Below are 23,797 nucleotides of genomic sequence, written 5' to 3'. Positions count from 1 at the left end.
TCCGCTGGTTTATACGCAAATGTGAGTCAAGACGCAGGGGCATTTAAATTGATATTAGAAACGAGAAGGAGAGGTGAAGTGTGAACGCACCAGGAAACAATTGACTGGAGGGAGAAGAAAGGAGAAGGAGTGTATGTATTTACAGCGGGAAATGAAACAGGTGCAATCACACCAGCACTAATGCAACGGATCCCATCAGAACTCTGCAGATAAGTGTGCTTGAGTGAAAGTAGTACTCGGATGGTGACCTCCTAGGAAGTTCTCGTGTTGCACCCATTTTTTTTCGGATGGGTCGTTCGACGTTACGCGCTAATGGAATTATGAACCACTGGTTCATTCGCAAAGGTTAGTCACGGTGCCGGGGTATTTTACTTGATATTAGAACGAGAATGAGAGATGCAGAGTGCACGCATAAGGAAACAAATGATGGGAGGGGGGATGGAAGGAGAAAGAGTGTATGTATTTGCAGCGCAGAATGAAACATGAGCGATCATACCAGCACTAATGCAACAGATTCTATCAGAACTCCGCAAGTTAATGGTGCTTGGGCGAGAGTAGTACTAGGATGGGTGACCTCCTGCGAAGTCCGTATAATTCACCCATTTTCTTGGGAAGTTCTCGTGTTGCATCCATTTTTTTTTCAGATGGGTCGTTCGATGTTACGCGCGACAAGAACTATGGTCTGCTGGTTTATACGCAAATGTGAGTCATGGCGCCGTGGCATTTTACTTTACATTTGAACGAGAACGGGAGGTGCAGTGCGCACGCACAAGAAAAGAAATGACGGGAGGGGGAAGAAAGGAGAAGAAGTGTATGTATTTGCAGCGCGAAATGAAACAGGAGCCATCATACTAGCACTAATGCACCAGATCTGAACTCCGCAGTTAAGTGTGCTTAGGCGAGAGTAGAACTCGGATGGATGACCTTCTGGGAAGTTCTTGTGTTGCACCCATTTTTTTTCTGATGGGTCGTTCGACGTTACGTGCGAAATCATGAACTGCTGGTTCATTCGAAAAGGTGAGTCACGGTGCCGGGGTATTTTACTTGATATTAGAACGAGAAGGAGAGATGCAGACTGCACGCACAAGGAAACAAATGACGGGAGGGGGGATGGAATGAGAAAGAGTGTATGTATTTGTAGCGCAGAATGAAGCTTGAGCGATTATACCAGAACTAATGCAACAGATTCTATCAGAACTCCGCAAGTTAAGGGTGTTTGGGCAAGAGTAGTACTAGGATGGGTGACCTCCTGCGAAGTCCTTACATTTCACCCATTTTCTTGGGAAGTCCTCGTGTTTCACCCATTTTTTTGCAGATGATTCTTTCGACGTTACGCGCGACTTGAATTATGGTCCGCAGGTTAATTTACAAATGTAAGTCACAGCACCGTGGCATTTTACTTGATATTTGAACGAGAACGGGAGGTGCAGTGCGCACGCACAAGGAAACAAATGACGGGAGGGGGAAGAAAGGAGAAGGAGTGAATGTATTTGCAACACAAGACTAATTAGGTGCGATTATACCAGTACTAATGCACCGGATCCCATCAGAACTCTACAGTTAAGTGTGCTTGGGCAAGAGTAGTACTCGGATTGGTGACCTCCTGGGAAGTCCTCGTGTTGCACACATTTTTTCTCGGATGGGTCGTTCGGTCTTACGCGCGAATAGAATTATGAATCGCTGGTTCATTTGCAAAGGTGAGTCACGGTGCTGGGGCGTTATACTTGATTTTAGAACGAGAAGGAGAGATGCGGAGTGCACGCACAAGGAAACAAATGACGGGAGGGGGGATGGAAGGGAAAAGAGTGATTATATTTGCAGCGCAGAATTAAACGTGAGCGATCATACCAGCACTAATGCAACGGATTCTATCAGAACTCCACAAATTAAGGGTGTTTGGGCGAGAGTAGTACTAGGATGGGTGACCTCCTGCGAAGTCCTTATAATTCACCCATTTTCTTGAGAAATCCTCGTGTTGCACCCATTTTTTTGCAGATGATTCTTTTAATGTTACTCGCGAATTGAATTATGGTCCGCAGGTTTATTCGCAAATGTGAGTCACGGCACCGTGGCATTTTATTTAATATTAGAACGAGAACGGTAGGTGCAGTGTGCATGCACAAGGAAACAAATGACGGAAGGGGGAAGAAAGGAGAAGAAGTGTATATATTTGCAGCGCGAAATTAAACAGGTGCCATCATACTAGCACTAATGCACCGGATCCCATCAGATCTCCGCAGTTAAATGTGCTTGTGCGAGAGTAGTTCTCAGATGGGTGACCTCCTGGGAAGTCCTCATGTCCCACTAATTTTTTTTCAGACGGGTCGTTCGATGTTACGCGCGACTGAAGCTATGATCTGCTGGTTTATACGAAAATGTGAGTAAAGAAGCAGGGGCATTTTAATCGATATTAGAATGAGAAGGAGAGGTGTAGTGTGAACGCACAAGGAAACAAATGATGGGAGGGGGGAGGGAAGGAAAAGGAGTGTATGTATTTTCTGCGCGAAATGAAACAGGTGCGATCATACCAGTACAAATGCACCGGATCCCATCATTACTCCGCAGTTAAGTGTGCTTTGGCGAAAGTAGTACAAGGATGGGTTACCTCCTGGGAAGTTCTCGTGTTGCGCTAATTTTTTTTTTCAGATGGGTCGTTCGAGGTTACGCGCGACTAGAACTATGGTCCGCTGGTTTATACGCAAATGTGAGTCAAGACACAGGGGCATTTTAATTGATATTAGAACGAGAAGGAGAGGTGAAGTGTGAACGCGCCAGGTAAAAAATGACGGGAGGCAGAAGAAAGGAGAAGGAGTGTATGCATTTGCAGCGCGAAATGAAACAGGTGCGATCAAACCAGCACTAATGCACCGGATCCCGTCATAACTCCGCAGTTAATTGTGTTTGGATGAGAGTAGTACTCGGATGGGTGACCTCCTTGGAAGTTCTCGTGTTGCACCCATTTATTTTCGGATGGGTCGTTCGACGATACGCGCGAATGGAATTATGAACTGCTGGTTCATTCGTAAAGGTGAGTCACAGTGCCGGAGCATTTTACTTGATATTAGAACGAGAAGGAGTGATGCAAAGTGCACACACAAGGAAACAAATGACGAGAGGGGGGATGAAAGGAGAAAGAGTGTATGTATATGCAGCGTAGAATGAAACATGAACGATCATACAAGCACTAATGCAACGGATTCTATCAGAACTCCACAAATTAAGGGTGCTTGGGCGAGAGTAGTACTAGGATGGGTGACCTGCGAAGTCCTTATATTTCACCTATTTTCTTGGGAAGTTCTCGTGTTGCACCCATTTTTTTGCAGATGATTCTTTTGACGTTACGCGCGATTTGAATTATGGTCCGCAGGTTTATTCGCAAATGTGAGTCACGGCGCCGTGGAATTTTACTTGATATTTGAACGAGAACGGGAGGTAAAATGCGCACGCACATGGAAACATATGATGGCAGGGGGAAGAAAGGAGAAGGAGTGTATGTATTTGCAGCTCGAAATTAAACAGGTACGATCATACATGCACTAGTGCATCAGATCCCATCAGAACTCCGCAGTTAAGTGTCTATGAGTGAGAGTAGTATTCGGATGGGTGACCTCCTGAGAAGTCCTCGTGTCGCACTTATTTTTTTTCAGACGGGTCATTCGACGTTACGCACAACTGGAACTATGGTCCGCTGGTTTATACACAAATGTGAGTCAAGAAGCAGAGGTATTTTAATCGATATTAGACGAGAAGAAGAGGTACAGTGTGAACGCAGAAGGAAACAAATGATAGGAGGGGGGCTGGAAGGAGAAGGAGTGTATGTATTTTCAGCACGAAATAAAACAGGTGCGGTCATACCAGAACAAAGGCACCGGATCCCATCAGAACTTCGCAGTTAAGTGTGCTTTGGCGAAATTAGCACAAGGATGGGTTACCTCCTGGGAAGTTCTCGTGATGCACCCATTTTTTTTTCAGTTAGGTCGTCCGACGTTACGCGCGACTGGAACTATAGTCCGCTGGTTTATATGCAAATGGGAGTCAAGACGCAGGAGCATTTTAATTGATATTAAAACGAGAAGGAGAGATGAAGTGTGAACGCACTAGGAAACAAATGACGGGAGGGGGAAGAAAGGAGAAGGAGTGTATTTATTTGCAGCGCGAAATGAAACAGGTGCGATCATAGCAGCACTAATGCACCGGATTCCATCAGAACTCCGCAGTTAAGTGTGCTTGGGCGAGAGTAGTACTTAGAAGGGTGACCTCCTCGGAAGTCCTCGTGTTGCACCTATTTTTTTTCGGATGGGTCGTTCGATGTTACGCACGAATGGAATTATGAACGCTGGTTCGATCGCAAAGGTGAGTCACGGTGCCGGGGCATATTACTTGATATTAGAACGAGAAGGAGTGATGTAGAGTGCACGCACAATGAAACAAATGATGGGAGGGAGGATGGAAGGAGAAAGAGTGTATGTATTTGCAGCGCAGAATGAAACATGAGCGATCATACCAGCACTAACGCAACGAATTATATTAGAACTCTGCAAGTTAAGGGTTCTTGGGCAAGAGTAGTACTAGGATGGGTCATCTCCTTCGAAGTCCTTATATTTCACCCATTTTCTTTGGAAGTTCTCGTGTTGCGCCCATTTTTTTGAAGATGATTCTTTCGATGTTACGCGCAACTTGAATTATGGTCCGCATGTTTATTCGCAAATGTGAGTCACGGCGTCGTGACATTTTACTTGATATTAGAACGAGAACGGAAAGTGCAGTTCGCATGCACAAGAAAACAAATGACGGGAGGGGGAAGAAAAGAGAAGGAGTGTATGTATTTGCAGCGCAAAATTAAACAGGTGCGATCATACCAGCACTAATGCACCGGATCCCATCAGAACTCCGCAGCTAAGCGTGCTTGGGCGATTGTAGTACTCGGATGGGTGACCTACTGGGAAGTCCTCGTGTTGCACCCGTTTTTTTTTTCGGATGGCTCGATTGACGTTACACGCGAATGGAATTATGAACCGCTGGTTCATTCGCAAAGGTGAGTCATGGTGCCGGGTAATTTTATTTAATATTAGAACGAAAAGGAGAGATGCAGAGTGCACGCACAAGGAAACAAATGACGGGAGGGGGGATGGAGGGAGAAAGCGTGTATGTATTTGCAGCGCAGAATAAAACATGAGCGATCATACCAGCACTAATGCAACGAATTCTATCAGAACTCCGCAGGTATGGGTGCTTGGGAGAGAGTAGTACTAGGATGGGTTACCTCCTTCGAAGTCCTTGTATTTCAACCATTTTCTTGGGAAGTCCTCGTGTTGCACCCATCTTTTGCAGATGATTCTTTCGACGTTACGTACGACTTGAATTATTGTCCGCAGGTTTATTCGCAAATGTGAGTCACGGCACCGTGGCATTTTACTTGATATTACAACAAGATCGAAAGCTGTAGTGCGCACGCACAAGGAAAAAAATAACGGGAGGGGGAAGAAAGGAAAATGAGTGTGTGTATTTGCAGCGCGAAATTAAACAGTTGCGATCATACCAGCACTAATACACCGGATCCCATCAGAACTCCGCAAGTATGGGTGCTTGAGCGAGAGTAGTACTAGGATGGGTTACCTCCTGCGAAGTCCTTGAATTTCAACCATTTTCTTGGGAAGTCCTCGTGTTGCACCCATTTTTTTTTTAGATGGGTCGTTCGACGTTACGCGCGACTAGAACTATGGTCCGCTGGTTTATACGCAAATGTGAGTCACTGCACCGTGGAATTTTACTTGATATTTGATCGAGAACGGGAGGTGCATTGCGCACGCACAAGGAAACAAATGACGGGAGGGGGAATAAAGGAGAATGAGTGAATGTATTTGCAGCGCAAAATTAATTAGGTGCAATCATACCAGCACTAATGCACCGGATCCCATCAGAACTTCATAGTTAAGTGCGCTTGGGCGAGAGTAGTACTCGGATGGGTGACCTCCTGGGAAGTCCTCGTGTTGCACCCATTTTTTTTCCGATGGGTCGTTCGACATTACGCGCGAATGGAATTATGAACCGCTGCTTTATTCGCAAAGGTGAGTCACGAGGCCGGGGCATTTTACTTGATATTAGAACGAGAAGGAGAGATGCAGAGTGCACGTACAAGGAAACAAATGACGGGAGGGGGGATGGAAGGAGAAAGAAAGTGTGTATTTACAGCACAGAATGAAACATGAGCGATCATACCGGCACTAATGCAACGGAATCTATTAGAACTCCGCAAATTAAGGGTGTTTGGGCGAGAGTAGTACTAGGATGGGTTACCTCCTGCGAAGTCCTTATATTTCACCCATTTTCTTGGGAAGTCCTCGTGTTGCACCCATTTTTTTACAAATGATTCTTTCGACGTTACGCACGACTTGAATTATGGTCCGCAGGTTTATTCGCAAATGTGAGTCACGGCGCCGTGACATTTTACTTGATATTTGAACGAGAACGAGAGGTGCAGTGCGCACGCACAAGGAAACAAATGACGGGAGGGGGAAGAAAGGAGAAGGAGTGTATGTATTTGCAGCACGAGATTAAACTGGTGGGATCATACCAGCACTAATGCACCAGATCCCATCAGAACTCTGCAGTTAAGTCTGCTTGGGCGAGAGTAGTACTTTGATGGGTGACCTCATGGAAAGTCCTCGTCTCGCACCAATTTTTTTTCAGACGGGTCATTCGACGTTACGCGCTGCTGGAACTATGGTCCGCTGGTTTATATGCAAATGTGAGTCAAGAAGCGGCGGCATTTTAATCGATATTAGAACGAGAAAGAGAGGTGCAATGCGAACGCACAAGGAAACAAATGATGGGAGGGGGGAGGGAAGGAGAAGGAGTGTATGTATTTTCAGCAAGAAATGAAACAAGTGCGATCATACCAGCACAAATGCACCGGATCCCATCAGAACTCCGCAGTTAATTATGCTTTGGCGAAAGTAGTACAAGGATGGGTTACCTCCTGGGAAGTTCTCGTGTTGCACCCTTTTTTTTTCAGAAGGGTCGTTCGACGTTACGCACGACTAGAACTATGGTGCGCTGTTTTATACGCAAATGTGAGTCAAGACGCAGGGGCATTTTAATTGATATTAGAACGAGATGGAGAGGTGAAGTACGAACGCACCAAGAAACAAATTACGGGAGGGGAAGAAAGAAGAAGGAGTGTATGTATTTGCAGCGCGAAATTAAACAGGTGCGATCATACCAGCACTAATGCACCAGATCTGAACTCCGCGGTTAAGTGTGCTTGGGCGAGAGTAGTACTCAGATGGGTTACCTCCTTCGAAGTCCTCGTGTTGCACCCATTTTTTTTTGGATGGGTCGTTCGACGTTACGCCCGAATGGAATTATGAACCGCTGGTTCATTTGCAAAGGTGAGTCACGGTGCCGGGGCATTTTACTTGATATTAGAACGAGAAGGAGAGATGCAGAGTGCACGCACAAGGAAACAAATGACGAGAGGGGGGATGGAAGGAGAAAGAGTGTATGTATTTGCAGCGCAGAATGAAACATGAGCGATCATACAAGCACTAATGCAACAGATTCTATCAAAACTCCGCAAGTTAAGGGTGCTTGGGCGAGAGTAGTACTAGGATGGGTGACCTCCTGCGAAGTCCTTATATTTCACCTATTTTCTTGGGAAGTCCTCGTATTTCACCCATTTTTTGCAGATGATTCTTTCGACGTTACGCGCGTATTGAATTATGGTCCGCAGGTTTATACGCAAATGTGAGTCACGGCGCCATGGCATTTTACTTGATATTAGAACGAGAACGGGAGGTGCAGTGCGCACGCACAAGGAAACAAATGATGGGAGGGGGAAGAAAGGAGAAGGAGTGTATGTATTTGCAGCGCGAAATTAAACATGTGCGATCATACCAGCAGTAATGCACCGGATCTCATCAGAACTTCGCATTTAAGTGTGCTTGGGCGAAAATAGTTCTCAGATGGGTGACCTCTTGGGAAGTCTTTGTGTCGCACCAATTTTTTTTTAGACAGGTCGTTCGACGTTATGCGCGACTGGAACTATGGTCCACTGCTTTATACGCAAATGTGAGTCAAGAAGCAGGAGCATTTTACTCGATATTAGAACGAGAATGAGAGGTGAAGTGTGAACGCACCGGAAAATAAATGACGAGAGGGGGAAGAAAGGATAAGAAGTGTATGTATTTGCAGCGCAAAATGAAACAGGTGCGATCATACTAGCACTAATATGCCGTATCCCATCAGAGATCCACAGTTAAGTGTGCTTGGCGAGAGTAGTACTCGGATGGGTGACCTCTTGGGAAGTCCTCGTGTTGCACCCATTTATTTTCGGATGGGTCATTCGACGTTACGCACTAATGGAATTATGAACCGCTGGTTCATTCGCAAAGGTGAGTCTCGGTGCCGAGGCATTTTACTTGATATTATAACGAGAAGGAGAGATGCAGAGTGCACGCACAAGGAAACAAATGACGGGAGGGGGGATGGAAGGAGAAAGAGTGTATGTATTTGCAGCGCAGAGTGAAACATGAGCGATCATACCAGCACTAATGTAATGGATTCTATCAGAACTCCGCGGTTAAGGGTGCTTCGGCGAGAGTAGTACTAGGATGGGTGACGTCCTGCGAAGTCCTTATATTTCACCCATTTTCTTGGGAAGTCCACGTGTTGCACCCATTTTTTTTTGCAGATGATTCTTTCGACGTTACACGCGACTTGAATTTTGGTCCGCAGGTTTATTCGCAAATGTGAGTCAGGGCGCCGTGGCATTTTGCTTGATATTTGAAGTAGAACGGGAGGTGCATTGCGCACGCACAAGGAAACAAATGACGGGAGGGGGAAGAAAAGAGAAGGATTGTATGTATTTGCAGCGCGAAATTAAGCAGATGCGATCAAACCAGCACTAATGCACCCTATCCCATCAGAACTCCACAGTTAAGTGTGCTTGGGTGAGAGTAGTACTCGGATTGGTGACCTCCTGGGAAGTTCTCGTGTTGCACCCATTTTTTTTCGGATGGGTTTTTTGACGTTACGCGTGAATGGAATTATGAATCGCTAGTTCATTCGCAAAGGTGAGTCACAGTGCCGGGGCATTTTACTTGAGATTAGAACGAGAAGGAGAGATCCAGAGTGCACGCACAAGGAAACAAATGACAGGAGGGTGGATGGAAGGAGAAAGAGTGTATGTATTTGCAGCGTAGAATGAAACATGATCGATCATACCAGCACTAATGCAACGGATTCTATCAGAACTCGGCAAGTTAAGGGTGCTTGGGCGAGAGTAGTACTAGGAATGTATGTATTTGCAGCGCGAAATTAAACAGGTGCGATCATACAAGCACTAATGCACTGGATCCCATCAAAACTCCGCAGTTAAGTGTGCTTGGGCGAGACTAGTACTTGGATGGGTGACCTCCTTGGAAGTCCTCGTGTCGCACCTATTTTTTCAGACCGGTCGTTCGACATTACGCGCGACTGGAACTATGGTCCGCTGGTTTATGCGCAAATGTAAGTCAAGAAACAGAGGCATTTTAATCGATATTAGAACGAGAAGGAGAGGTGCAGTGTGAACGCACAAGAAAACAAATGATGGGAGGGGGGAGGAAAGGAGAAGGAGTGTATGTATTTTCAGCACGAAATGAAACAGGTGCGATCATACCAGCACAAATGCACCGGATCCCATCAGAACTCCGCAGTTAAGTGTGCTTTGGCCAAAGTAGTACAAGGATGGGTTACCTCCTGGGAAGTTCTAATGTTGCACCTATTTTTTTTTTTCAGATGGGTCATTCAACGTTACGCGCTACTGGAACTATGGTCCGCTGGTTTATACGCAAATGTGAGTCAAGACGCAGGGGCATTTTAATTGATATTAGAACGAGAAGGAGATGTGAAGTGTGAACACACTAGGAAACAAATGACGGGAGGAGGAAGAAAGGAGGAGTGTATGTATTTGCAGCGCGATATGAAACAGGTGCGATCATACAAGCACTAATGCACCGGATCTGAACTCCGTAGTTAAGTGTGCTTGGGCGAGAGTAGTACTCGGATGGGTGACCTCCTGGGAAGTCCTCTTGTCGAACCAATTTTTTTTCAGACGGGCCGTTCGACGTTACGCGCGACTGGAACTATGGTCTCCTGGTTTATACGCAAATGTGAGTCAAGACGTAGGGGCATTTTAATTGATATTAGAACGAGAACGGGAGGTGAAGTGTGAATGCACTAGGAAACAAATGACGGAAGGGGGAAGAAAGGAGAAGGAGTGTATGTATTTGCAGCGCGCAATTAAACAAGTGCGATCATACCAGCACTAGTGCACCGGATCACATCAGAACTCCGCAGTTAAGTTTGCTTGGGCGAGAGTAGTACTCGGATAGGTGAACTCCTGGGAAGTCCTCGTGTCGCACCAATTTTTTTTCAAACGGGTCGTTCGATGCTACGCGCGACTTGAACTATAGTCCGCTAGTTTATACGCAAATGTGAGTCAAGAAGCAGGGGCATTTTAATCGATATTAGAACGAGAAGAAGAGATGCAGTGTGAACGCACAAAGAAACAAATGACGGGAGGGGGGAGGGAAGGAGAAGGAGTGTATGTATTTTCAGCGCTAAATGAAACAGGTGCGATCATACCAGCACAAATGCACCGGATCCCATCAGAACTCTGCAGTTAAGTGTGCTTTGGCGAAAGTAGTACAAGGATGGGTTACCTACTAGGAAGTTCTCGTGTTGCAACTATTTTTTTTTCAGATGAGTCGTTCGACGTTACACGCGAATGGAATTATGAACCGCTGCTCATTCGAAAAGGTGAGGTACGGTGCCGGGGCATTTTACTTGATATTAGAACGAGAAGGAGAGATGCAGAGTGCACACACAGGGAAACAAATGACGGGAGGTGGGATGGATGGAGAAAGTGTGTATGTATTTGCAGTGTAGAATGAAACATGAGCGATCATACCAGAACTAATGCAACAGATTCTATCATAACTCCGCAAGTTTAGGGTGCTTGGGCGAGAGTAGTACTAGGATGGGTGACCTACTGCCAAGTCCTTATATTTCACCCACTTTCTTGGAAAGTTCTCGCATTGCACCTATTTTTTTGCAGATGATTCTTTCGACGTTACGCGCGACTTGAATTATGGTCTGCAGGTTTATTAGTAAATTGAGTCACGGCGCCGTGGCATTTTACTGGATATTTGAACGAGAACGGGAGTTGCAGTGCGCACGCACAAAGAAACAAATGACGGGAGGGGGAAAAAAGGTGAAGGAGTTTATGTTTTTTCAGCGAGAAATTAAATAGGTGCGATCATACCAGCATTAATGCACCGGCTCGCATCAGAACTCCGCAGTTAAGTGTGCTTGGGCGAGAGTAGTACTCGAATGGGTTTCTTCGTGGGAAGTGCTCGTGTCGCACCAATTTTTTTTCAGACGGGTCGCTCGACGTTACGTGCGAATGGAATTATGATCCGCTGGTTCATATGCAAAGGTGAGTCACAGTAGCGGGGCATTTTACTTGATATTAGAACAAGAAGGAGAGATGTAGAGTGCACGCACAAGGAAACAAATGACGGGAGGGGGGATGGAAGGAGAAATAGTGTATGTATTTGCAGCGCATAATGAAACATGAGCGATCATACCAGAAGTAATGCAACGGATTCTATTAGAACTCCGTAAGTTAAGGGTGCTTGGGCGAGAGTAGTACTAAGATGGGTGACCTCCTGCGAAGTCCTTATATTTCACCCATTTTCTTGGGAAGTCTTCGAGTTGCACCCATTTTTTTGAAGATTATTCTTTCGACGTTACGCGCGACTTGAATTATGGTCCGCAGGTTTATTCGTAAATGTGAGTCACGGCGCCGTGGCATTTTACTTGATATTTGAATGAGAACGGGAGGTGCAGTGCGCACGTACAACGAAACAAATGACGGGAGGGGGAAGAAAGGAGAAGGAGTGTATGTATTTGCAGTGCGAAATTAAACAGGTGCAATCATACCAGCGCTAATGCACTGGATCCCATTAGAACTCCGCAGTTAAGTGTGCTTGGACGAGAGTAGTACTCGTATGGGTGACCTCCTGGGAAGTCCTCGTGTCGCACCAATTTTTTTTCAGAAAGGTCGTTCGACGTTACGCGCGACTAGAACTATGGTCCGCTGGTTAATACGCAAATGTGAGTCAAAAAGCAGGGGCATTTTAATCGATATTAGAACGAGAAGGAGAGGTGCAGTGTGAACGCACAATGAAATAAATGATGGGAGGGGGGGAGGGAAGGAGAAGGAGTGTATGTATTTTCAGCACCAAATGAAACAGGTGCGATCATACCAGCACAAATGCACCGGATCCCATCAGTACTCCGCAGTTAAGTGTGCTTTAGTGAAAGTAGTACAAGGATGGGTTACCTCCAGGGAAGTTCTCGTGTTGCACCCATTTTTTTTCAGATGGGTCATTCGACGTTACACGCGACAAGAACTATGGTCCGCTGGTTTATACGCAAATGTGAGTCAAGACACAGGGGCATTTTAATCGATATTAGAATGAGAAGGTGAGGTGATGTGTGAACGCACCAGGAAACAAATGACGGGAGGGGGAAGAAAGGAGAAGGAGTGTATGTATTTGTAGCGCGAAATGAAACAGGTGTGATCACAGCAGCACTAATTCACCGGATCCCATCATAACTCCGCATTTAAGTGTGCTTGGGCGAGAGTAGCACTCGGATGGGTGACCTCTTGGGAAGTCCTCGTGTTGCACCCATTTTTTTTCTGATGGGCCGTTCGACGTTACATGCAAATGAAATTACGAACCTCTGGTTCATTCGCAAAGGTGAATCACGGTGTCGGGGCATTTTACTTGATATTAGAACGAGAAGGAGAGATGCAGAGTGCACGCACAAGGAAATAAATGACGGGAGGGGGGATGGAACGAGAAAGAGTGTATGTATTTACAGCACAGAATGAAACATGAACGATCATACCAACACTAATGCAACGGATTCGATCTGAACTCCGCAAGTTTAGGGTACTTGGGCAAGAGTAGTACTAGGATAGGTGACCTCCTCTAAAGTCCTTATATTTCACCCATTTTTTTGGGAAGTCCTCGTGTTGCACTGATTTTTTTACAGATGATTCTTTGGACGTTACGCGCGACTTGAATTATGGTCCGCAGGTTTATTCGCAAATGTGAGTCACGGCGCCGTGGCATTTCACTTGAGATTTGAACGAGAACGGGAGGTGCAATGCGTGCGCACAAGGAAACAAATGACGGGAGGGAGAAGAAAGGAGAAGGAGTGTATCTATTTGCAGCGCGAAATTAAATAGTTGCGATCATACCAGCACCAACGCACCGGATCCCATCAGAACTCCGCAGGTAAGTGTGCTTGGGCGAGAGAAGTACTCAGATGGGGGACCTCTTGGGAATTCTTCATGTCGCACTAATTTTTTTTCAGAGGGGTCGTTCGACGTTACGCACGATTGGAACTATGGTCCGCTGGTTTATACGCAAATGTGAGTCAAGAAGCAGGGGCAGTTTAATCGATATTAGAACGAGAACGAGAGGTGCAGTGTGAACGCGCAAGGAAACAAATGATGGGAGGGGGGAGGGAAGGAGAAGGAGTGTATGTATTTTCAGCACCAAATGAAACAGGTGCGATCATACCAGCACAAATGCACCGGATCCCATCAGAACTCCGTAGTTAAGTGTGCTTTAGTGAAAGTAGTACAAGGATGGGTTACCTCCTGGGAAGTTCTCGTGTTGCACCCATTTTTTTTGTCAGATGGGTCATTCGACGTTACACGCGATTGGAACTATGGTCCGCTGGTTTATACGCAAATGTGAGTCAAGACGCAGGGGCATTTTAATCGATATTAGAACGAGAATGAGAGGTGAAGTGTGAACGCACAAGGAAACAAATGACGGGAGGTGGAAGAAAGGAGGAGTGTGTGTATTTATAGCGCGAAATGAAACAGGTGTGATCACAGCAGCACTAATTCACCGGATCCCATCATAACTCCGCATTTAAGTGTGCTTGGCCGAGAGTAGTACTCGGATGGGTGACCTCCTGGGAAGTCCTCGTGTTGCACCCATTATTTTTCGGATGGGTCGTTCGACGTTACACGCAAATGGAATTATGAACCGCTTGTTCATTCGCAAAGGTGAGTCACGGCGCCGGGGCATTTTACTTGATATTAGAAGGAGAAGAAGAGACGCAGAGTGCACGCACAAGGAAACAAATGATGGGAGGGGGGATGGAAGGAGAAAGAGTGTATGTATTTGCAGCGCAGAATGAAACATGAGCGATCATACCAGCACTAATGCAATAGATTCTATCAGAACTTCGCAGTTAAGGGTGCTTGGGCGAGAGTAGTACTATTATGGGTGACCTCCTGCGAAGTCCTTATATTTCACCCATTTTATTGGGAAGTCCTCGTGTTGTACCCATTTTTTTACAGATGATTCTTTCGACGTTACGCGCGACTTGATTTATGGTCCGCATGTTTATTCGCAAATGTGAGTCACAGCGCCGTGGCATTTTACTTGATATTTGAACGAGAACGGGAGGTGCAGTGCGCACGCACAAGAAACAAATGACGGGAGGGGGAAGAAAGGAGAAGGAGTGTATATATTTGCAGCGCAAAATTAAACAGGTCGAATCATACCAGCTCTAATGCACCGGATCCCATCAAAACTCTGCAGTTAATTGTGCTTGGGCGAGAGTAGTACTCGGATGGGTGATCTCCTGGGAAGTTCTCGTGTCGCACTAATTTTTTTTCAGACGGGTCGTTCGATGTTATGCGCGACTGGAACTATGGTCCGCTGGTCTATACGCAAATGTGAGTCAAGAAGCAGGGGCATTTTAATCGATATTAGAACGAGAAAGAGAGGTGCAGTGTGAATGCAGAAGGAAACAAATGAAGGGAGGGGGGAAGGAAGGATAAGGAGTGTATGTATTTTCAGCACGAAATGAAACAGGTGCGATCATACCAGCACAAATGCACCGGATCCCATTAGAACTCTGCAGTTAAGTGTGCTTTGGATAAAGTAGTACATGGATGGGTTACCTCCTGGGAAGTTCTCGTGTTGCACCCATTTTCTTTTTCAGATGGGTCGTTCGACGTTACGTGCGACTGGAACAATGGTCCGCTGGTTTATACGCAAATGTGAGTCAAGACGCAGGGGCATTTTAATTAATATTAGAACGAGAAAGAGAGGTGAAGTGTGAACGCACAAGGAAACAAATGATGGGAGGGGGGAGGGAAGGAGAAGGAGTGTATGTATTTTCAGCACGAAATGAAACCGGTGCGATCATACCAGCACAAATGCAACGGATCCTATCATAACTCCATAGTTAAGTGTACTTTGGGGAAAGTAGTACAAGGATGGGTTACCTCCTGAGAAGTTCTCGTGTTGCACCCATTTTTCTTTCAGATGGGTCGTTCGACGTTACGCGCGATTGGAACTATGGTTCGCTGGTTTATACGCAAATGTAGGTCAAGATGCAGGGGCATTTTACTTGATATTTGAACGAGAAGGGGAGGTGCAGTGCGCACGCACAAGGAAACAAATGACGGGAGGGGGAAGAAAGGAGAAGGAGTTTTTGTATTTGTAGCGCGAAATTAAACAGGTTTGATCATACTAGCATTAATGCACCGGATCCCATCAGAACTCTGCAGTTAAGTGTGCTTGGGCGAGACTAGTACTCGGATGGATGACCTCTTGGGAAGTCCTCGTGTCGCACTAATTTTTTTTCAGACGGGTCGTTCGACTTTACGCGCTACTAGAACTATGGTCTGCTGGTTTATACGCAAATGTGAGTCAATAAGCAGGAGCATTTTAATCGATATTAGAACGAGAAGGAGAGGTGCAGTGTGAACGCAGAAGGAAACACATTATGGGAGGGGGGAGGGAAGGAGAAGGAGTGTATGTATATTCAGCACGAAATTAAACAGGTGCGATCATACCACCACAAATGCATCGGATCCCATCAGAACTCCGCAGTTAAGTGTGCTTTGGCGAAAGTAGTACAAGGATGGTTTACCTCCTGGGAAGTTTTCGTGTTGCACCCTTTTTTTTTTCAAATGGGTTGTTCGACGTTACGGGCGACTTGAACTATTGTCCGCTGGTTTATACGCAAATGTGAGTCACGACACAGGGGCATTTTAATTGATATTAGAACGAGAAGGAGAGGTGAAGTATGAACGCACCAGGAAACAAATGACGGGAGCGAGAAGAAACGAGAAGAAGTGTGTGTATTTGCAGCGCGAAATGAGACAGGTGCGATCATACTAGCACTAATGCACCGGATCCCATCAGAACTCCGCAAATAAGTGTCCTTGGGCGAGAGTAGTACTCGGATGGGTGACCCCCTGGGAAGTCCTCGTGTTGCACCCTTTTTTTTCGGATGGGTCGGTCGACATTACGCACAAATGGATTTATGAACCGCTGGTTCATTCGCAAAGGTGAGTCACGGTACTGGGGCATTTTATTTGATATTAGAACGAGAATGAGAGATGCAGAGTGCACGCACAAGGAAACAAATGACGGGAGGGGGGATTGAAGGAGAAAGAGTATATGTATTTGCAGCGCAGAATGAAACATAAGCGATCATACCAGAACTAATGCCACGGATTCTATTAGAACTCCACAAGTTAAGGGTGCTTGGGCGAGAGTGGTACTAGGATGGGTGACCTCCTGCGAAGTCCTTATATTTCACCAATTTTCTTGGGAAGTCCTCGTGTTGCACCCATTTTTTTGCAGATGATTCTTTCGACGTTACGCGCGACTTGATTTATGGTCCGCATGTTTATTCGCAAATGTGAGTCACGGCGCCGTGGCATTTTACTTGATATTTGAACGAGAACGGGAGGTGCAGTGCGCACGCACAAGAAACAAATGACGGGAGGGGAAAGAAAGGAGAAGGAGTGTATGTATTTACAGCGCGAAATTAAACAGGTGCGATCATACCAGCACAAATGCACCGCATCCCATCAGAACTCCGCAGTTAAGTGTGCTTTGGCGAAAGTAGTACAAGGATGGGTTACCTCCTGGGAAGTTCTCGTGTTGCACCCATTTTTTTTTTCAGATGGGTCGTTCGACGTTACGCGCGATTGGAACTATGGTCCGCTGGTTTATACGCAAATGTAGGTCAAGACGCAGGGGCATTTTACTTGATATTTGAACGAGAAGGGGTGGTGCAGTGCGCACGCACAAGGAAACAAATGACGGGAGGGGGAAGAAAGGAGAAGGAGTTTTTGTATTTGTAGCGCGAAATTAAACAGGTGTGATCATACTAGCATTAATGCACCGGATCCCATCAGAACTCTGCAGTTAAGTGTGCTTGGGTGAGACTAGTACTCGGATGGGTGACCTCTTGGGAAGTCCTCGTGTCGCACCAATTTTTTTTCAGACCGGTCGTTCGACTTTACGCACTACTTGAACTATGGTCTGCTAGTTTATACGCAAATGTGAGTCAATAAGCAGGAGCATTTTAATCGATATTAGAACGAGAAGGAGAGGTGCAGTGTGAACGTAGAAGGAAACACATTATGGGAGGGGGGAGGGAAGGAGAAGGAGTGTATGTATATTCAGCATGAAATTAAACAGGTGCGATCATACCACCACAAATGCATCGGATCCCATCAGAACTCCGCAGTTAAGTGTGCTTTGGCGAAAGTAGTACAAGGATGGGTTACCTCCTTGGAAGTTTTCGTGTTGCACCCTTTTTTCTTTCAAATGGGTTGTACGACGTTACGGGCGACTTGAACTATTGTCCGCTGGTTTATACGCAAATGTGAGTCACGACACAGGGGCATTTTAATTGATATTAGAACGAGAAGGAGAGGTGAAGTATGAACGCACCAGGAAACAAATGACGGGAGCGAGAAGAAACGAGAAGAAGTGTGTGTATTTGCAGCGCGAAATGAGACAGGTGCGATCATACTAGCACTAATGCACCGGATCCCATCAGAACTCCGCAAATAAGTGTCCTTGGGCGAGAGTAGTACTCGGATGGGTGACCCCCTGGGAAGTCCTCGTGTTGCACCCTTTTTTTTCGGATGGGTCGGTCGACATTACGCACAAATGGATTTATGAACCGCTGGTTCATTCGCAAAGGTGAGTCACGGTACTGGGGCATTTTATTTGATATTAGAACGAGAATGAGAGATGCAGAGTGCACGCACAAGGAAACAAATGACGGGAGGGGGGATTGAAGGAGAAAGAGTGTATGTATTTGCAGCGCAGAATGAAACATAAGCGATCATACCAGAACTAATGCCACGGATTCTATTAGAACTCCACAAGTTAAGGGTGCTTGGGCGAGAGTGGTACTAGGATGGGTGACCTCCTGCGAAGTCCTTATATTTCACCAATTTTCTTGGGAAGTCCTCGTGTTGCACCCATTTTTTTGCAGATGATTCTTTCGACGTTACGCGCGACTTGATTTATGGTCCGCATGTTTATTCGCAAATGTGAGTCACGGCGCCGTGGCATTTTACTTGATATTTGAACGAGAACGGGAGGTGCAGTGCGCACGCACAAGAAACAAATGGCGGGAGGGGGAAGAAAGGAGAAGGAGTGTATGTATTTTCAGCACGAAATGAAACAGGTGTGATCATACCAGCACAAATTCACCAGATCCGATCAAAACTCCGTAGTTAAGTGTGCTTTGGCGAGAGTAGTACAAGGATGGGTTACCTCCTGGGAAGTTCTCATGTTGCACCCATTTTTTTTCAGATGGGTCGTTCGACGTTTCGCGCGAATAGAATTATAAACCGCTGGTTCATTCGCAAAGGTGAGTCACGGTGCCAGGGCATTATGCTTGATATTAGAACGAGAATGATAGATGCAGATTCTATTAGAACTCTGCAAGTTAAGGGTGCTTGGGCTAGAGTAGTACTAGGATGGGTGACCTCCTGCGAAGTCCTTATATTTCACCCATTTGCTTGGGAAGTTCTCGTGTTGCACCCATTTTTTGGCAGATGATTCTTTCAACATTGCGCGTGACTTGAATTATAGTCCGCAAGTTTATTCACAAATGTGAGTCACGGCGCCGTGGCATTTTACTTGATATTTGAACGAGAACGGGAGAGCGCACGCACAAGGAAACAAATGACGGGAAGGGGAAGAAAGGAGAAGGAGTGTATGTATTTGCAGCGCGAAATTAAAGAGGTGCGATCATTCCAGCACTAAAGCATCGGATCACATTTGAACTCCGCAGTTAAGTGTGCTTGGGCGAGAGTAGTACTTGGATGCGTGACCTTTTGGGAAGTCCTCGTGTTGCACCCATTTTTTTTCGGATGGGTCTTTCGACGTTATGCGCGAATAAAATTATGAACCGCTGGTTCATTCGTAAAGGTGAGTCACGGTGTCGGGGCATTTTACTTGATATTAGAACGAGAAGGAGAGGTGAAGTGTGAACGCACCAGGAAACAAATGACGGGAGGGGGAAGAAAGGAGAATGAGTGTATATATTTGCAGCGCGAAATGAAACAGGTGCGATCACACTAGCACTAATGCACTGGATCCAATATGAACTCCGTAGTTAAGGGTGCTTGGGTTAGAGTAGTGCTAGGATGGGTCACCTCTTGCGAAATCCTTATATTTCACCCATTTTCTTGGGAAGTCCTCGTGTTGCACCCATTTTTTTTTCTGATGGGTCGTTCGACATTACGAGCGACTGGAACTATGGTCCGCTGGTTTATACGCCAATGTGAGCTAAGACGCAAGGAAATTTTAATTGATATTAGAACGAGAAGGAGAGGTGAAGTGTGAACGCACCAGGAAACAAATGACGAGAGGGGGAAGAAAGGAGGAGTGTATGTATTTGCAGCGCAAAATTAAATAGGTGTTATCATACCAGCACTAATAGACCGGATCCCATCAAAACTCCGCTGTTAAGTGTGCTTGGGCGAGAGTAGTACTCGGATGGGTTACCTCTTAGGAAGTCCTCGTGTTGCACAAATTTTTTTTCGGACGGGTCGTTCGACGTTACGCGCGACTGGAACTATGGTCCCCTGGTTTATACACAAATGTGAGTCAAGAAGCAGGGGCATTTTGATCAATATTAGAACGAGAATGAGAGGTGCAGTGTGAACGCACAAGGAAACAAATGATGGGAGGGAGGAGGGAATGAGAAGGAGTGTATTTATTTTAAGCACGAAATGAAACAGGCGTGATCATACCAGTACAAATGCACCGGATCCCATCAGAACTCCGCAGTTAAGTTTACTTTGGCGAAAGTAGTACAAGGATGGGTAACCTCATGGGAAGTTCTCGTGTTGCACCTATTTCTTTTTTTAGATGGGTCATATGACGTTACGCGCGACTGGAACTATGGTCCGCTGGTTTATACGCAAATGTGAGTCAAGACGCAGGGGAATTTTAATCGATATTAGAACGAGAAGGAGAGGTGAAGTGTGAACGCACCAGGAAACAAATGACGGGAGGAAGAAGAAAGGAGAAAGAGTGTATGTATTTGCAGCGCCAAATGAAACAAGTGCGATCATACTAGCACTAATGCACCGGATCCCATCAGAACTCTGCAGTTAAGTGCGCTTGGGCGAGAGTAGTACTTGGATGGGTATCTTCCTGGGAAGTTCTCGTATTGCACTCATTTTTTTTCGGATGGGTCATTCGACGTTACGCGCGAATGGAATTATGAACCGCTGGTTCATTCGCAAAGGTGAGTCACGGTGCCGGGGCATTTTATTTGATATTAGAACGAGAAAGAGAGATGCATAGTGCAAGCACAAGGAAACAAATGACGGGAGGGGGGATGGAAGGAGAAAGAGTGTATGTATTTGCAGCGCAGAATGAAACATGAGCGATCATAACAGCACTAATGCGAGGATTCTATCAGAACTCCACAGTTAAGGGTGCTTGGGCGAGAGTAGTACTAGGATGGTTGACCTCTTGTGAAGTCCTTATATTTCAACCATTTTCTTGAGAAGTCTTCATGTTGCACCCATTTTTTTGCAGATGATTCTTTCGACGTTACGCACGACTTGAATTATGGTCTGCAGGTTTATTCGTAAATGTGAGTCACAGCGCCGGGGCATTTTACTTGATATTAGAACGAGAATAGGAGGAGCACTGCGCACGCACAAGGAAACAAATGACGGTAGGGGGAAGAAACGAGAAGGATTTTATGTATTTGCCGCGAGAAATTAAATAGGTGCGATCATACCAGCCCTAATGCACCGGATCCCTTGAGAAACTCCGCAGTTAAGTGCGAGAGTAGTACTTTGATGGGTTACCTCCTGGGAAGTCCTCGTGTCGCACCAATTTTATTTCAGACAGGTCGTTCGATGTTACGCGCGACTGGAACTATGGTCCGATGAGGTGAGTCACGGTACCTGGGCATTTTACTTGATATTAGAACGAGAATGAGAGATGCAGAGTGCACGCACAAGGAAACAAATGACGGGAGGGGGGATGGAAGGAGAAAGAGTGTATGTATTTGCATTTGCAGCGCAGAATGAAACATGAGCGATCATACCAGAACTAATGCCACGGATTCTATCAGAACTCCACAAGTTAAGGGTGCTTGGGCGAGAGTGGTACTAGGATGGGTGACCTCCTGCGAAGTCCTTATATTTCACCAATTTTCTTGGGAAGTCCTCGTGTTGCACCCATTTTTTTGCAGATGATTCTTTCGACGTTACGCGCGACTTGATTTATGGTCCGCATGTTTATTCGCAAATGTGAGTCACGGCGCCGTGGCATTTTACTTGATATTTGAATGAGAACGGGAGGTGCAGTGCGCACGCACAAGAAACAAATGACGGGGGGGGGGGGAAGAAAGGAGAAGGAGTGTATGTATTTGCAGCGCAAAATTAAACAGGTTGAATCATACCAGCTCTAATGCACTGGATCCCATCAAAACTCTACAGTTAATTGTGCTTGGGTGAGAGTAGTACTCGGATGGGTGACCTCCTGGGAAGTTTTAGTGTCGCACTAATTTTTTTTCAGACGGGTCGTTCGACGTTACACGCGACTGGAACTATGGTCCGCTGGTCTATACGCAAATGTGAGTCAAGAAGCAGGGGCATTTTAATCGATATTAGAACGAGAAAGAGAGGTGCAGTGTGAATGCACAAGGAAACAAATGATGGGAGGGGGGAGGCAAGGATAAGGAGTGTATGTATTTTCAGCACGAAATGAAACAGGTGGTTCATACCAGCATAAATGCACCGGATCCCATTAGAACTCTGCAGTTAAGTGTGCTTTGGATAAAGTAGTACATGGATGGGTTACCTCCTGGGAAGTTCTCGTGTTGCACCCATTTTCTTTTTCAGATGGGTCGTTCGACGTTACGCGCGACTGGAACTATGGTCCGCTGGTTTATACGCAAATGTGAGTCAAAACGCAGGGGCATTTTAATTGATATTAGAACGAGAAGGAGATGTGAAGTGTGAACGCACAAGGAAACAAATGACGGGAGGGGGGAGGGAAGGAGAAGGAGTGTATGTATTTTCAGCACGAAATGAAACCGGTGCGATCATACCAGCACAAATGCACTGGATCCTATCATAACTCCGTAGTTAAGTGTACTTTGGCGAAAGTAGTACAAGGATGGGTTACCTCTTGAGAAGTTCTCGTGTTGCACCCATTTTTCTTTCAGATGGGTCGTTCGACGTTACGCGCGATTGGAACTATGGTCCGCTGGTTTATACGCAAATGTGAGTCAAGACGCATGGGCATTTTACTTGATATTTGAACGAGAAGGGGAGGTGCAGTGCGCACGCACAAGGAAACAAATGACGGGAGGGGGAAGAAAGGAGAAGGAGTGTTTGTATTTGTAGCGTGAAATTAAACAGGTGTGATCATACCAACATTAATGCACCGGATCCCATCAGAACTCTGCAGTTAAGTGTGCTTGGGCGAGAGTAGTACTCGGATGCATGACCTCTTTGGGAAGTTCTCATGTTGCACCCATTTTTTGGCAGATGATTCTTTCGACGTTGCGCGTGACTTGAATTATAGTCCGCAGGTTTATTCGCAAATGTGAGTCATGGCGCCGTGGCATTTTACTTGATATTTGAACGAGAACGGGAGGTGTAGTGCGCACGCACAAGGAAACAAATGACGGGAGGGGGAAGAAAGGAGAAGGAGTGTATGTATTTGTAGCGCGAAATTAAACAGGTGCGATCATTCCAGCACTAAAGCACCGGATCCCATTTGAACTCCGCAATTAAGTGTGCTTGGGCGAGAGTAGTAGTCGGATGCGTGACCTCTTGGGAAGTCCTCGTGTTGCACCCATTTTTTTTCGGATGGGTCTTTCGACGTTACACGCGAATGGAATTATGAACCGCTGGTTCGATCGCAAAGGTGATTCACGGTGCCGGGGCATATTACTTGATATTAGAACGAAAAGTAGAGATGCAGAGTGCACGCACAAGGAAACAAATGACGGGAGGGGGGATGGAGGGAGAAAGCATGTATGTATTTGCAGCGCAGAATAAAACATGAGCGATCATACCAGCAATAATGCAACGGATTCTATCAGAACTCCACAGGTATGGGTGCTTGGGCGAGAGTAGTACTAGGATGGGTTACCTCCTGCGAAGTCCTTATATTTCACCCATTTTCTTTTGAAGTCTTCGTATTGCACCCATTTTTTTGCAGATGATTCTTTCGATGTTATGTACAACTTGAATTATTGTCCGCAGGTTTATTCACAAATGTGAGTCACAGCACCGTGGCATTTTACTTGATATTAGAACGAGAACGAGAGGTGCAGTGCGCACGCACAAGGAAACAAATGATGGGAGGGGGAAGAAAGGAAAAGGAGTGTATGTATTTGCAGCGCG

At 45.9% G+C, this 23,797-nt stretch overlaps 41 pseudogenes; all 41 read left to right on the top strand.

Annotated features, from left to right (window-relative positions):
* Positions 1 to 1,509: 1,509 nt before the first annotated feature.
* Positions 1,510 to 1,628, top strand: LOC148242149 (5S ribosomal RNA; annotated as a pseudogene).
* An 886-nt stretch (positions 1,629 to 2,514) lies between these two features.
* LOC148242148 (5S ribosomal RNA) lies at positions 2,515 to 2,633 on the top strand (annotated as a pseudogene).
* Positions 2,634 to 2,840: 207 nt separating this feature from the next.
* On the top strand, positions 2,841 to 2,959 carry LOC148242147 (5S ribosomal RNA; annotated as a pseudogene).
* An 882-nt stretch (positions 2,960 to 3,841) lies between these two features.
* LOC148242146 (5S ribosomal RNA) lies at positions 3,842 to 3,960 on the top strand (annotated as a pseudogene).
* Positions 3,961 to 4,166: 206 nt separating this feature from the next.
* On the top strand, positions 4,167 to 4,285 carry LOC148242145 (5S ribosomal RNA; annotated as a pseudogene).
* Positions 4,286 to 4,845: 560 nt separating this feature from the next.
* Positions 4,846 to 4,964, top strand: LOC148242144 (5S ribosomal RNA; annotated as a pseudogene).
* A 561-nt stretch (positions 4,965 to 5,525) lies between these two features.
* Positions 5,526 to 5,644, top strand: LOC148242143 (5S ribosomal RNA; annotated as a pseudogene).
* A 236-nt stretch (positions 5,645 to 5,880) lies between these two features.
* On the top strand, positions 5,881 to 5,999 carry LOC148242142 (5S ribosomal RNA; annotated as a pseudogene).
* Positions 6,000 to 6,560: 561 nt separating this feature from the next.
* On the top strand, positions 6,561 to 6,679 carry LOC148242141 (5S ribosomal RNA; annotated as a pseudogene).
* Positions 6,680 to 6,885: 206 nt separating this feature from the next.
* Positions 6,886 to 7,004, top strand: LOC148242140 (5S ribosomal RNA; annotated as a pseudogene).
* Positions 7,005 to 7,208: 204 nt separating this feature from the next.
* LOC148242139 (5S ribosomal RNA) lies at positions 7,209 to 7,322 on the top strand (annotated as a pseudogene).
* Positions 7,323 to 7,882: 560 nt separating this feature from the next.
* LOC148242138 (5S ribosomal RNA) lies at positions 7,883 to 8,001 on the top strand (annotated as a pseudogene).
* An 885-nt stretch (positions 8,002 to 8,886) lies between these two features.
* LOC148242137 (5S ribosomal RNA) lies at positions 8,887 to 9,005 on the top strand (annotated as a pseudogene).
* A 319-nt stretch (positions 9,006 to 9,324) lies between these two features.
* Positions 9,325 to 9,443, top strand: LOC148242136 (5S ribosomal RNA; annotated as a pseudogene).
* A 204-nt stretch (positions 9,444 to 9,647) lies between these two features.
* On the top strand, positions 9,648 to 9,766 carry LOC148242135 (5S ribosomal RNA; annotated as a pseudogene).
* Positions 9,767 to 9,971: 205 nt separating this feature from the next.
* On the top strand, positions 9,972 to 10,085 carry LOC148242134 (5S ribosomal RNA; annotated as a pseudogene).
* A 205-nt stretch (positions 10,086 to 10,290) lies between these two features.
* Positions 10,291 to 10,409, top strand: LOC148242133 (5S ribosomal RNA; annotated as a pseudogene).
* Positions 10,410 to 10,615: 206 nt separating this feature from the next.
* Positions 10,616 to 10,734, top strand: LOC148242132 (5S ribosomal RNA; annotated as a pseudogene).
* A 560-nt stretch (positions 10,735 to 11,294) lies between these two features.
* LOC148242131 (5S ribosomal RNA) lies at positions 11,295 to 11,413 on the top strand (annotated as a pseudogene).
* A 561-nt stretch (positions 11,414 to 11,974) lies between these two features.
* On the top strand, positions 11,975 to 12,093 carry LOC148242130 (5S ribosomal RNA; annotated as a pseudogene).
* Positions 12,094 to 12,300: 207 nt separating this feature from the next.
* On the top strand, positions 12,301 to 12,419 carry LOC148242129 (5S ribosomal RNA; annotated as a pseudogene).
* Positions 12,420 to 12,624: 205 nt separating this feature from the next.
* On the top strand, positions 12,625 to 12,743 carry LOC148242128 (5S ribosomal RNA; annotated as a pseudogene).
* Positions 12,744 to 13,304: 561 nt separating this feature from the next.
* Positions 13,305 to 13,423, top strand: LOC148242127 (5S ribosomal RNA; annotated as a pseudogene).
* Positions 13,424 to 13,629: 206 nt separating this feature from the next.
* Positions 13,630 to 13,748, top strand: LOC148242126 (5S ribosomal RNA; annotated as a pseudogene).
* Positions 13,749 to 13,952: 204 nt separating this feature from the next.
* On the top strand, positions 13,953 to 14,071 carry LOC148242125 (5S ribosomal RNA; annotated as a pseudogene).
* Positions 14,072 to 14,955: 884 nt separating this feature from the next.
* LOC148242124 (5S ribosomal RNA) lies at positions 14,956 to 15,074 on the top strand (annotated as a pseudogene).
* Positions 15,075 to 15,607: 533 nt separating this feature from the next.
* On the top strand, positions 15,608 to 15,726 carry LOC148242123 (5S ribosomal RNA; annotated as a pseudogene).
* A 206-nt stretch (positions 15,727 to 15,932) lies between these two features.
* Positions 15,933 to 16,051, top strand: LOC148242122 (5S ribosomal RNA; annotated as a pseudogene).
* A 206-nt stretch (positions 16,052 to 16,257) lies between these two features.
* On the top strand, positions 16,258 to 16,376 carry LOC148242121 (5S ribosomal RNA; annotated as a pseudogene).
* A 559-nt stretch (positions 16,377 to 16,935) lies between these two features.
* LOC148242120 (5S ribosomal RNA) lies at positions 16,936 to 17,054 on the top strand (annotated as a pseudogene).
* Positions 17,055 to 17,261: 207 nt separating this feature from the next.
* LOC148242119 (5S ribosomal RNA) lies at positions 17,262 to 17,380 on the top strand (annotated as a pseudogene).
* Positions 17,381 to 17,586: 206 nt separating this feature from the next.
* LOC148242118 (5S ribosomal RNA) lies at positions 17,587 to 17,705 on the top strand (annotated as a pseudogene).
* Positions 17,706 to 17,911: 206 nt separating this feature from the next.
* On the top strand, positions 17,912 to 18,030 carry LOC148242117 (5S ribosomal RNA; annotated as a pseudogene).
* Positions 18,031 to 18,589: 559 nt separating this feature from the next.
* LOC148242116 (5S ribosomal RNA) lies at positions 18,590 to 18,708 on the top strand (annotated as a pseudogene).
* Positions 18,709 to 19,152: 444 nt separating this feature from the next.
* On the top strand, positions 19,153 to 19,271 carry LOC148242115 (5S ribosomal RNA; annotated as a pseudogene).
* A 557-nt stretch (positions 19,272 to 19,828) lies between these two features.
* On the top strand, positions 19,829 to 19,947 carry LOC148242114 (5S ribosomal RNA; annotated as a pseudogene).
* Positions 19,948 to 20,153: 206 nt separating this feature from the next.
* On the top strand, positions 20,154 to 20,272 carry LOC148242113 (5S ribosomal RNA; annotated as a pseudogene).
* Positions 20,273 to 20,479: 207 nt separating this feature from the next.
* On the top strand, positions 20,480 to 20,598 carry LOC148242112 (5S ribosomal RNA; annotated as a pseudogene).
* Positions 20,599 to 22,477: 1,879 nt separating this feature from the next.
* LOC148242111 (5S ribosomal RNA) lies at positions 22,478 to 22,596 on the top strand (annotated as a pseudogene).
* Positions 22,597 to 22,802: 206 nt separating this feature from the next.
* Positions 22,803 to 22,922, top strand: LOC148242110 (5S ribosomal RNA; annotated as a pseudogene).
* Positions 22,923 to 23,127: 205 nt separating this feature from the next.
* Positions 23,128 to 23,246, top strand: LOC148242109 (5S ribosomal RNA; annotated as a pseudogene).
* Positions 23,247 to 23,797: the final 551 nt, after the last annotated feature.

The sequence above is a fragment of the Carica papaya genome, chromosome 8, assembly GCF_054855325.1.
Source record: "Carica papaya isolate Zhongbai chromosome 8, ASM5485532v1, whole genome shotgun sequence".
NCBI classification, from domain to species: Eukaryota; Viridiplantae; Streptophyta; class Magnoliopsida; order Brassicales; family Caricaceae; genus Carica; species Carica papaya.
Note: the sequence above shows the minus strand (reverse complement) of the source record. Positions and strands in the feature narration are given on the sequence as shown.